Source organism: Chiloscyllium plagiosum, unplaced genomic scaffold (assembly GCF_037043375.1).
Source record: "Chiloscyllium plagiosum isolate Xiang-an unplaced genomic scaffold, Cpla_swu_hap1 HiC_scaffold_10, whole genome shotgun sequence".
Lineage (NCBI taxonomy): Eukaryota > Metazoa > Chordata > Chondrichthyes > Orectolobiformes > Hemiscylliidae > Chiloscyllium > Chiloscyllium plagiosum.
In genome coordinates this window covers 32,376,653-32,388,940 of record NW_028270148.1, presented here as the reverse complement: position 1 = coordinate 32,388,940, position 12,288 = coordinate 32,376,653, and positions in this window count along the sequence as shown.

The window sequence follows — 12,288 nt, the reverse complement described above, 5'->3', positions numbered from 1 at the left end:
ATAATTTCAGTTACATAACACTGTAAACTTTTGTTATAAATTCTGTGTCTTACAATTGTGTACTCCACAACCACCTGATGAAGGAGCAGCACTCCGACAGCTAGTGCTTCCAATTAAACCTGTTGGGCTATAACCTGGTGTTGTGTGATTTTTAATGTTGTGAAACTTGAAAGGTTTCAGAGAAGATTTGCAAGGATGTTGCCAGGGTTGGAGGATTTGAGCTACAGGGAGAGGCTGAACAGGCTGGGGCTGTTTTCCCTGGAGCGTTGGAGGTGGAGGGGTGATTTTATAGAGGTTTATAAAATCATGAGGGGCATGGGTAGGATAAATAGACAAGGTATTTTCCCTAGGGTGGGAGAGTCCAAAACCAGAGGGCATTAGGTTTAGGGTGAGTGGGGAAAGATTTAAAAGGGACCTGAGGGGCAGCTTTCTCATGCAAAGGATGGTGCATGTATGGATTGAGCTGCCACAGGAAGTGGTGGAGGCACGTACAATTACAGCATTTAAAAGGCATCTAGATGGGTATAAGAATAGGAAGGGTTCAGAGGGATATGCTGGCAATTGAGACTATATTAGGTGAGGATATATGGTCTGCATGGACGAATTGGACCGAAAGGTCTGTTTCCATGCTGTACAACTCCATGACTCTCCGACTCTATAACATGAACTGCATAGGACAGTTCTGGACTGCCAGCCTTTGACCGATGCACAATGGCCTTTTAAAAATGGCACTAGTGCCAGGAATCCTCGGTATTCCCAGGAGTGGTGTTACTTCTGCTTACAGAGAGTGAGTGAATCATATGAGTGGGGGGGAAGGGACAGTAGGTGCATGAGGCATGTAATGAGACAGGTTTGAGCTAATGGAGTAAAAAGCTCATAAGGCCCCAAAGAGAGAAAACCCTCCAAGAAACTCAATAAAACAGACACTTTGCAGATTTCTGGTAAGATTCTGTGTGTACTTTAGTCTATTAGTCCACTTACCTGGAGAAGAGAGCACGAGGGGACTGTGTTTGTTCCTTTCCCTGCCTGAGTAACTTCCACACAACAGAGACACAAAAGTCAGGTTTGTTTACTCCCCGCCTCCTTGTTGGAGATTCTGTGGCATTGGAGACTACTGTGTACGTGCAGGTGTCATAATGTGTTTGATCCCTCTTCCACTCTCCCCGCCCCCCCGCCCCCAATATGTGGTGGCGATCATTTCACCTGTGCTTAGGTCACTTGATGTGCATCACAAAGTTGCCCAAGTTTAGTGGTTTCATGGTTGGCCACTCTCTTTACAACTTTGATAAAATCTTAGTTAAAAATCACATAATACCAGGTTATAGTCCAACAGGTTTATTTGAAGCACTAGCTTTCAGAGCGCTGCTCCTTCATCAGGTGGTTGTCCGAAAGCTAGGGCGTCCAAATAAACCTGTTGGACTATAACCTGGTGTTGTGTGATTTCTAACTTTGTACACCCCAGTCAAACACTGGCACTTCCTAATCTTGATAAGATCTGTTCAACATTGCAGTAGGGACACAAACTAAATAAATAAAAAATCAACTTGCAGGTCCAGAAGGTAGGAAGATGTTCAAAAACTTTGGAAAGGAAAAGCAAGGAAGAGGTGGGTGATAGTTGGCAAAGAATGGAGGAAACAAGGAATGTTTCATTAAGAGAATCAATAAATGCAGATTTGAAGAAGGGAAAGAGAGTGAAGCAATTGTTTAATGCACTACTTTTATCACTGGAACACAATTGTGAGACAAAAGTTCATGAGTGCATTAAAATAAAAATAAACTACAATTTTCCAAAAAAATGAAAACCAATAAATGCAAAGTGGTGTGAATTTACAGAAGCAGCTTCTGAAAACTCAGATTAAGAAACTTGTAATGGGCTGGAGTTAAAAAATGAAAACAAGTACATCAATTGAGGTTTTTTTAAAATAAACTGTGAAGTCTCTCACTTTAGAGAAGATGCCCCTAAATTTGCATGAAGACACTTTTTTTGGTTGTAACTGGTGAAAGAAGATCATTTACTTCAACTAGAATGTGAAATGTCATTCACTGAATTGTTTCCTGTTCCACTCCTGCTGTTTTCTCTTGTTTGCACTCCAGCTGAGGTCTACTAAATCATTTGACTAGATATTTGGCCTCTGGCTCTTTATTCCTTTGTTTCCTACCCTGGCAGACGGTCTATTAAACTCTCTAACCCATTCACATTTAAACATCCTGCTGCTTTGGCATGAAGAAGGAAAGCATTTGAATGATCTTTCAATAACTCAACACAAACACAGCCGCCAGGTCACCAGAAAACATTTTAGCATTTTCTTTCCTTGTTATTTTTATATATATAAAGCATTGAACTAATCGCTCACTGTATCTGTAGCCATGTTGTCACTGCTGATTCAAACTGTTGTTTATTGTGGTATCATCAAAAGTGAAAAACAGGCCTCACTGAAGCTTCTCCATGAACTTTCATGTCTCTGCTGGAAAGAAATATTTGAGTGTCAAGACATGAATGATGCAAACACAATCACCTTGTCAAGAGTCAAGAGTAGCTTTATTTGTCATTTCTACCATATACAACTGATAGAGTAAAAATGAGACAGCATTTCTCCAGGACCAAGGTGCTACATGGACAACTCACACTACACGATCATACACAGGGAGGCATAAGAAGTGAAATACACGCAAGACAGCTCAGTAATTCCTGGCATGTCAAGGCAATAGGCACAGTGGTGTGCAAATTAGAGTGTAATACAAGAATGATAATTAATAAAATGTTGTTCTAGCAGCAATTTGAAGTCGTGTAAAGAGTTTCAGATGGAATAGAGTGCAATCATACTGTGTTAAGAAACCAAATGGATCAGGGGAAGAAACTGCTGCACAGTCTGGCCGTGAGAGACCGAATGCTCCGGTAACTTCTGCCAGATGGCAGGAGGGAAAAGAGTTTGAGGGATGTGTGGGATCTTCCACAATGCTCTGAGCCTTTTGGATGCAGCAGCAGCTCAGGGTACTCTCAATGAACCCTCTGTAAAATGTGGTGAGGATGAGGAGTAGGAGGTGGGCTTTCCTCAGTCTACGCAGAAAGTAGAAACACTGCTGGGCTTTCTTGGCTGTGGTTTTGGATTAGTGGTGCTGGAAGAGCACAGCAGTTCAGGCAGCATCTGAGGAGCAGCAAAATCGACGTTTCGGGCAAAAGCCCTTCATCAGGAATGGAAGGGCTTTTGTCCGAAACATCGATTTTGCTGCTCCTCGGATGCTGCCTGAACTGCTGTGCTCTTCCAGCACCACTAATCCAAAATCTGGCTTCCAGCATCTGCAGTCATTGTTTTTACCCTTTCTTGGCTGTGGAGGTGTTGAGGGTCCAGGTGCGATTCTCTGCCAGGTGGATGCCAAGAAATTTGGTGCTCTTCATGATCTCCACGGGGGAATGTCGATAACCAGCAGAAAGTGGTCACTTCATGCCCTCCTGAAGTTAACAACCATCTTTTTCATTTTGTCCACATTCAGAGACAGGTTGTTGGCTCTGCATCAGTCCATTAGCTGCTGCACCTCCTCTCTGTATGCTGACTCGTCATTCCTGCTAATGAGACCCACTATAGCCGTGTCATCGGTGAACTTAATGATATGATTTGAGCTGTGCATTTCTGCACAGATGTGTGTCAGCAGGGTGAACACGTATGAACTGAGCACATAGCCCTGGGGAACCCCTGTCCTCAATGTGATGGTATTGGGGATGCTGTTCCCAATCCGGACTGCCTAAGGTCTCCCAGTCAGGAAGTCCAGGATCCAGTTACACAAGGAGGTATTAAGGCCCAGCAGACTCAGCTTCCAATCAGCTGAGGAATGATAGTGTTGAATGTGGAACTGAAACCTCTGAATAGTAATCTGACATAGGTGTCCTTCTTCTCCAGGTGGGTGAGAGCCAGATGGAGGGTGGTGGAAATGGCATCATCTGTTCAGTGGTTTGGACATTATGTGAACTGCAGGGTGTCCAGTGAGGGAGGCAGCAGTGTCTTAATATGCTTCATCACGAGCCTCTCGAAACACTTCATGATGATGGATGTTAGCGCAACAGGGCGGTAGTCATTGAGACAGGACGCTGAAGGTGTTTTGGCACAGGCACAATGGTAGCTGCTTTGAAGCATGTTAGAACTATGGCACAGCTCAGGGAGATGTCCATGAGAACATATGTCAGTATGTCAGAGCATCCTCTGACCACTCTGTCAGGAATGCTATCTGGTCCAGCAGCCTTACATGGGTTGTCTCTGCATAGGATTTTCCTCATGTCAGTGTGGTAAGACACAGCACCTGGTCATTGGGATGGGGTGTGGTCTCCCTCGCTGCCACATCATTTTGTGCCTCAAACCGTGCATTAAACTCATCTGGGAAGGAAGCATCACCACCACAAGCAGGCAATGCTGTTCTGTGGTTGCTAATGGCCTGAATGCCCTTCCACATGTAACCAAACAAGGGGGACTGCAGTCACTGTAACAGTTACTGAGATGTCTCCCTGTTCATTATTGTGGGGAAGGTCTTTGATTGCATTGCTCTGATTGGATTGCAGACTGTGACATCACAAATATGAACCACAAAGTCCTGGGTTCAAGTCTGGTCTAGGGCTTGAGTACACACAAAGCAAAACCAAAAGGGATACTCCAGTACAGTACTGAGAATTTACACAAGGTCCCACCATTCAGGTAGTTGTAAAAGATCCCACCCACCTCGAAGAAGGGCAGGGGAGTTGTCCCTCTGATGTCCTGGCCAATATCTAACCCTCGACTGACATCAGAAAAAGCACATTATCTGATCATGATCACAATGTTAATGGCATTAATTGAGAATATTAAAAATGTTGGCAAAAAATATGTTTGTCTATGATGCTGACATAATGCAAGTACAGATGGTGGTGCAGTGATACTGTCAGTGGACTAGAAATCTAGAGACCCAGTATAGTTCTCCAAGGGCATGACTTGAATTCCACCATGGCTGATAGTGAAATTTGAATCAATGAAAACCTGGAATAAAAAGCTAGTCTAACGATGACAATCATTGATTGTTGTTATGACAAAGGATGCGGAAACACCAACACTGTTTTTCGTCCTCCACTAAACTGCCAGACCTGTTGCGTTTCTCCATCACTTTCTGCTTTTGTTTCAAGGCACTCTACATTGACTCCATTGGCTTCATCAAGATCTTTGATCTTGGTCAGCAGAGGAGGACTCTTTAAACTGCTACAGAAAACAGGCCGCTACCTGGAATGTTGGATATTATTTCTTCTTTCCATCAGTTACAATAACAACAGATGCTTTCACATTCACTGATGAAATAGGGCTGCATCCTGGCACCAACTCTCTTTTGCATATTTTTCTCCATGCTTAAAAATCAGATTATAATCAACGCCAGATTACAGTCCAACAGGTCTATTTGGACTATTACTTGGTGATGTGTGATTTTTAACTTTGTACAACCCAGTCCAACACCGGCACCTTCAAATCATTTCTCCATGCTGCTATTGTACACTTTCAGCAATTCAAATGAGGGTGTCTACCAGTATGTCTGACCTGGCAACAAAATTTGGCAACTGAATACTCACATTTGTGTTACAAGGACATCTGTGAGACCTGAAGCTGACTAGGATTGGTGTCAATGCACGGCAAGTTCTTCCTGGTGACCAGAATGCCTGAAGACAGTGGAGTTGTGGACAGTGCGGAATGATGTTGCAAGTTACAGAGGGGCATAGATAAGCTGTAGAGGTGACAAATGGAGTCTAATGTGGAAAAAGTGTGAGGTGATTCACTTTGGAAGGAGTAACAGGAATAAAGAATACTGGGCTAATGGTAAGATTCTTAGTAGTGTAGATGAGTGGAGAGATCTCGGTGCCCATATGCATAGCTCCCTGAAAATTGCCACCCAGGTTGATAGGGTTGTTAAGAAGGCATGTGGTGTGTTAGCTTTTATTGGTAGAGGGATTGAGTTTTGGAGTCATGAAATTGTGTTGCAGCTGCACAAAACTCTGGTGCAGCCACACTTGGAGTATTGTGTACAGTTCTGGTCACTGCATTATAGGAAGAATGTGAAAGCGTTGGAAAGGGTGCAGAGGAGATTTGCCAGGATGTTGCCTGGTATGGAGGGAAGGTCTAATGAGGAAAGGCTAGAGATTTGAGACTGTTTACATTAGAGAGAAGAAGGTTAATAGGTGACTTAATAGAGGCATACAAGTTGATCAGAGGATTAGATTGGGTGAACAGTGACAGCCTTTTCCTCAGATGGCAATGACTAGCATGAGGTGACATAGTTTTAAACTGAGGGGTGATAGATATAAGACAGATGTCAGGCTTGGAATACCCTGCAACAGTAGTAGACTTGCCAACTTTAAGGGCATGTAAATGGTCATTAGATAAACATATGGATGATAATGAATTGTTTAGGGTTAGATGGGCTTCAGATTGGTTCCACAGGTCGGCGCAACATCGAGAGCTGAAGGGCCTGTACTGCACTGTAATGTTCTGTGTTTTATTGAATGTATTCAAGAGGTGGCTCGATATAGCACTTGGGGTGAATGGGGTCAAAGGTCATAGGGAGAAAACAGGATTAGGTACCTGAGTTGGGCAATCAGCCATGATCATGATGAATAGTGGAGCAAGCTCGAAGGGCCAAGGGGCCTCCTTCTGTTCCTATCTTCTATGTTTCTATGTTTAACGTTTAGGGTCCAGTGACCAGTTCTGAAGAAGGGTCACTGGACCTGAAATGTTAACTGTGTCTTTTTTCCATCTAGTTTGGGACTTGAATTTATGAAGGGCCCATCATAGTCTTAGAACGTCTCACAATAGTTAACCACCGTTTGTATTGACATTTTTGTATAGTAGTTGTGAAATGTTAGTAAAACTGACCTCAAATTTGTTCACAAAGAGGTAGAAATTAGTCTGGGCCTTTTTTGACTTGGCATTGCACCATCAGAGAGACCTGAGGCCATCCTGAAATTGGACCTTTTTAAAAATCCTCAGGGCAGGCTCATGGCACCTGCTATACCTCCTTTGTCAGGCAACCCCCCCCCCCCCCAGCTGGGAGAAGTTGGGTCCAGCTCAGGTCATTGTATCAGGGAGAAGGGAGATTCTTGCAGATTGCCAGTGTTTGGAGTTGTAGGAGGATTATTGATTGCACTGAGGCTTGTTTTTCGAGACTGTTTTAATTGATGGAATGTTAATGAACTATGCAGCGCCTCCTTGCAGATTCCAACCTTGCTAGAATTGTGCAAAAATGCAGAAAACTCCTCCCTAACATCTCTGTTTAATTGAATTAAAAGTTGTTCCTAATTACATTTTTATTCATATTAGTACGGAGAATGGTTAAATTCTGCTGATTCTTATATTCAATGCTGTTCCTATGCTCCAATGATTTGTTTTAAAGATTGAAAGAGGAATTGTTATAAGGTTATGGTCATGTTGTTTAGTTTCACATATAATTTGCAAGCCAGAAATTTTAAAGCTCAGAAATATGTTGGCCTGTCTGAACAGTTACTAAAATCTACAAGTCTTCATGTGAAACTATTCAGTGAACTTCATGGCCACCTCTGTAACCTAAAGGTTAGTAACTGAGGACTGAATGATTTCCTTGCAGCATGTAATTTGTAAAAGAGGGCCTCCTATTTGGCTGGACGTTTATAAAAAATCATTTTAAGTAAATGATGTATATTTTTACATATTAATCAGTGTTATGCAAATAGATCTGACTTTTAGTTATTGCTTTTCTCAGCTGTGGACAGTGTGGTAAATTTGCATTTAAATACTCAGATTACAGGAGGGGTCCACAATTCTAGATTTTTGTCTTGTCCTAAAAATATTCCATAGGAGTTAAGCAGTTTGAATTTATAGCTGTAGCAGTGTTATTTTGGAATATTGCGTGCAATTCTGGTCTCCTTCCTATTGGAGGAATGTTGTGAAACTTGAAAGGGTTCAGAAAAGATTTACAAGAATGTTGCCAGGGTTGGAGGATTTGAGCTATAGGGAGGCGCTGAATAGGCTGGGGCTGCTTTTCCTGGAGTGTTGGAGGCTGAGGGGTGATCTTACTGAGGTTTATAAAATCACGAGGAGCATGGATAGGATAAATAGACAAGGTCTTTTCCCTGGGTGGGGGAGTCCAGAACTAGAGGGCATAGGTTTAGGGTGGAGCTGAAAATGTGTTGCTGGAAAAGCGCAGCAGGTCAGGCAGCATCAGGAGAATCGGCGTTTTGGGCATAAGCCCTTCTTTAGGAAACGAAACGTCGATTCTCCTGTTCTTTGGATGCTGCCTGACCTGCTGCGCTTTTCCAGCAACACATTTTCAGCTCTGATCTCCAGCATCTGCAGCCCTCACTTTCTCTCATAGGTTTAGGGTGGAGGCTAGTACAATTGCAACATTTAAAAGGCATCTGGATGGGTATATGAATAGGAAGGGTTTGGAGGGATATTTGCCGTGTGCTGGCAGGGGGGCTAGATTGGCTTGAGATTTCTGATCAGCATGGATGAGTTGGACTGAAGGGTCTGTTGCCGTACTATACATCTCTATGACTCCATGGGCCTATGCTGCATACTGTATAATTCTTGTGCCCGAGAATACCAATGGCCATTTTTCGGTGGTGCCTGTCAAAGATGCTCCAATGGTGGATGGAGAACTCTGACAGTGGCCAAATAAGAAGTCTTCCTTCTGTTTTCCCAAGCTTCATGACACAGTTACGGTTTGCAATTCACTATTTACAATATTGCACTGCAAACATATGTTGCACCATTCCTTGGCACAGTAATCCAAAAGCCTGTATCCTGCACCAATGACCTTTTCTTCAGCTGCACAATTTACCTCAGCTTGTTTCCAAATTACAGAAGCTTTGTTTAAAACTTAGTCTATCCATCCAGTCTACATTCAGCATAATATTATATATTCTTATCTTACTTTTCGGTTCTCAGTATTCCTTACTTTATGTGTACAATTGCTATGCTACTATTCAAAAAAGGACTTATGATGGTCACAGAAAATAATGCTCTGCACACAAGTAACAGCACTCACTCATGTCACCAAAGATATACAGTCTGATAAAAAGTAAAGCATTGATTTACAGCTTGGTTTTCAACTGAACTGCATTTCCATCCCTTTGAACAGATGCAAACTCTAATGATTTGTAAGTAAATGTACCATTTTTCATGTACCAAGTTGTACAGAATAAAAGATCCTCAGTTTTTTTCCTAGGTATATGCTGAATTTACTGATCTCAATTATAACTGGTAATAGCAGTGGAAAGAGCCAAAATTGGTCTCAGCACTCAATAAGCTATTGAGGTGAAGATCAGCCACAGTTCCTACTCTCACAACTCCTTCTAGGATGTACAATTGCATATCAGATGAGGAGAGCCTCTGATATTGACCGAACTCAACTAATACAGCACAGGTGGGTATTAAACTATTGAATTGACTGGTTTGTGTGGGTCAGCTGAATAAAATCACTCAGCAAAGTGCCTGAATTTTGCCTTTATTTGCTATTTATTTTTCTTCTTTGTGTCACAATCACCTCCTTCCATTGTGGCTGAGTAGACCCACTTAATACCATCTATATATCCATTACTTTGCCACATGAACACTATACAAATGATATGTGGTAAAGCATGGTAAAGCCTGTTGCCAACAGTATCACAATGTCTAAGCAGTAACATTTTTGTCCTTGGTAAATGATCTCTTTCAGCATTTTAACTTCTTCCTGCCGATCAAGTGGGAACAAAGAAACATAGAATCCTAGCCTAATTTTGATGATAATATTCATACTCTTTCCTCTCTCACTACACATGCAACGATATTTATTCACACTACTAGAATTCTGCTTCAAGCACAATATTGCCCTAGCTGCTGAGAGAGGAAGATTTTTCCATGACAGATTGATCAGTTTGCAAGCTGTTTTTAATAATTTCCTCGGTAATTTGATACAGTTGAGATTTTCATTTGATGGATATTTTGCATGCGTGATGCATTTATCTCAAAGTCTTTAGGTGACTGTTGTGGCAGTAAGACAGCAAGTCTCTATTTTACAAGACAGGAAAATTACACCATGCAAAACACAATCATTATTCTGCTGTTAAAGTGAAAATTTATGTCCCATAAAAGCTACAAAATCTAATTGCTGCCAAGAAGATATTGGGGCCTGAAAATGTGAAGGTCATGATTTCAGCAATAATAGAAGGATCGTGCATGCTGCTGCTTTCCAGCTCGAGAACCTGTTTTATAATCTCACACTAGGTCAAAACGTCCACTCCAACATCAATCTCCAAATGTATTCCAAACACAATCAGACTAAAATCTAATACCAGCTTCCATGGAAATAACAATGCAGTTAGACACCTACTGTGATTTGTGCATCAGTCTGGCTCAGCTGCAGATTTGAAGCTGCCACAGAGCTGATTTTATTAGCTTTTGTAGTGCTTAGATAATTACAGTGGTTTGCAAGACCACTGTTATTGATATCACAGTGAACTTGTCATATTATCTTGAATAGAAGATGCTGAAAATGAAAATTACAGGTTGTGCATCACTTTGATAATTGGCTGTAGATTTCCCTGACAGATGTACTTGTTACCAAACAGGTAGATGAGTATTGACTTAACTGCGAGGCACATTTCCCTCAGGGCAAGGGGCATTAGTTTCAGGTCAGCCCATAATTCAGTACAAATAGAGGGTAAATGTACTTGCATTATTCTGAATTACATCAAAAAAGTTGGGCTGATTAATTTTCTCTAGTCAATATGCTTGAGCAACGAACTGAATTGAGAAACAGTCATGGCTCAGAATCCATTTATGTTGAACAATCATTTGTCATGCTGTTGCTATGGTATTCAATTTGCCTTGTTTCTTTTGTGGGATGGGTTGGGAAACATTAAAAAAAATCAATGTCCAAGTATATGTTCTCACTTGCTTATAGGTTATATCTGTAGCTTTATTATTCTACCTGTGCAGTGTAGTTTGGTGAACTGGTAGCTGGTGAGAGCTGAGTTTATTCAGTGTGGAGTATGTATGGGTTTATAGCAAGACATTTTTCCTCTCCCAGCTCTGATTGCAAGTTCAAAGGCAAGTTATCTTGGGTAGCGTACATGTGGTTTTAAGAGTGGCAAGTGGAAGGAAATAAGAAAAAGAAACATAACTTTTAAAAAAGAAGTCAGAGAATAAAATTAGAAGAAGTGGAGACTATATCAGATTCATTCCATACTTAACCTGGTGTTTGAGGTGACTCTGGATAGTAAAACTAAAATTAATTTGTAGTTATTAACATTTCCTCGTATACCTTAATTGGCCAATGATTTACTATGACAGACAACAATTCAAACTTGATTGGTGCTGAATTCACAAATTTCAGTTAGGGGACAATGCAGGACTATAAACTGAGCAGCTTAAACTAAGTAAGGTATCAATAAGCTACGTGTCCAGCCATCATTTGATAACCTTCCATACCTCTCTGGACATTAAATGAGAGTAGCATCGGGATCATGAGTGAATCCTCCATCATGGTTGGATGGTGTTAATAATCTACCAAGAACCATAGTAATTGGGGCAGCAACTGTGGCCATGGATGAAGTTGAGAGAGATCTGGGAGTTTTTTAAACTTGTGAAATTCAAAGTGCACAATAAAGATAGAGTGGTAATCAACACAACAAACAGGAAACAGATACTGCTAACTAAAACTCTGGAATATAAGGCTTATGGAGTTTTACCTAAACTGTATTCTGGTCAAAACTTAGAGCTGAGAACTGATACGTCTCATATTTGTGATCTGGTCCTGGATGAACTTTTAATTTCTGAAGACTGTTCAGTGAATAGCTGTAAAATGTCTGAGATATAAAGACAATACAGAAACCCAAGCTCTTTGAGAGAAGTCCTTATAGGGATATCGGAGACAGTAAAAAGCTTCAGACTATGTATGATTCGAGATCAGGTCAACTTCAACTAGTAAATTACTCTATTATACTAGTCAGAAGCAAAATTAGAACTGGTGTCATGAAGAACTTCACTCAAAGAGTGAAAAACTCTGAAATCATTTAAGAAAATACTAGTTTCTACAATGCGTCAGCAGGGTCATCTTAAATGGATGAATTAAAATGGGTCAAATAGCCTTCCTCAACTGTAATGTCTTGTGAAAAATAATCAGCACCCCTATCTATTGCAACAGGCTGTAAGATTAAATACTTGAAAGGGAAGAATGTAAAATGAGAAAGGAAATTTGATTAAGATTAATTCTGCGTCTGGAAATTGTATCTTTAAATTACATTATCTTCACCAGGAGGTGGAGGATAAT